Below are 1,238 nucleotides of genomic sequence, written 5' to 3'. Positions count from 1 at the left end.
ACGCTACCAGAGCTCCTTGAAGTAGCAGTCAAGAAATCAGATGTATTGCATTAGGCAAATGTGCTACCCAAAACCTCTCTAGAGTGTTCAAGAGCAAAGATATCAGTTTGAGGAATAAGATGCTCCTGACCCAACTCATGGTATTTTCAGTAGGCTTATATGCATGTGAAAGTTGGACAATGAATAAAGAAGACTATGGAAGAATTGATGCATATGAATTATGGTGTTGAAGAAAAACCTTGAAAGTACCATGGAATTCCAGAAGAACAAATAAATCTGTGTTGGAAGAAGTACAGCCAGATTGCTTCTTAGAAGCCAGGATGGTGAGACTTCATCTCTCACATTTTGGAAATGTTATCAAGAGGGACCATTCCCTGTAGAAGGACATCATGCTTGGTAAAGTGGAGCATCGGTGAAAAGGAGAAAGACCCTCAATGAGATGGACTGGCACAGTAGCAGCAGCAATGGGGTCAAGCATACCAACAATTGTGAGGATGACAAAGGACCAGTGTTTCATTCGGTTGTGCATAGGGTCACTACCAATCAGAATTGACTCAGCAGCACCTAATAACAAACAATATGCATCTTGAAGAACATCTTGAAACCTGAGAAATGGAAAACGGCCTCTAGACAGAGGCAGGAGATAAGAAACTTAGAAGTTCCAAAGATGGAGAAAAGTTTTTGGAAGGGAGCAAGTGGAAGCAGAGCTGTTGGAAAGAAGTGACCAGAAGAAACCAGTGATGGGAGGTATGGTGTGATTGGCTGGGGTCCAATTGCCTCAGTTTGAGACAAACTACACTCCACCCACCCACCCTGGAGACTGTGATGTTTCAAACTTACTACCTTCTCTATGATCTTGGTGGTTGGTCGTGGCCTGATGCCATGTAGAATCACATGCTGTAGAAACTTATATGCTAAAGCTAGGTTATGTTTGGTGGTTTCATGACACTGGCAGCCAGCCCCCTGCTCTGCAACAACTATAGTTGTCTTAAACTCAATCCCCAGGTAAGTCATAAGTGTGTTCTTCGAGTAGTGGTTAAGTCATTCCCTCCAGATGGAGCCAGCTTGCTCCAGTTTTCTTTTCCTTTGCTTAAAGTTTTCATTGTGAATTGAGTGAAGTTTTGTTCAGATAATCAGTTTTACATTCAATAAATCATATTTTGTTTCATTGCAATGATTACAATCCCCTCCACGTACCATCAATCAACAGTATTTGTGCATAGGGTCTATTCCCCTCT

Source organism: Chrysochloris asiatica, unplaced genomic scaffold, assembly GCF_000296735.1.
Source record: "Chrysochloris asiatica unplaced genomic scaffold, ChrAsi1.0 scaffold00103, whole genome shotgun sequence".
In the NCBI taxonomy this organism is placed as follows: domain Eukaryota; kingdom Metazoa; phylum Chordata; class Mammalia; order Afrosoricida; family Chrysochloridae; genus Chrysochloris; species Chrysochloris asiatica.
Note: the sequence above shows the minus strand (reverse complement) of the source record.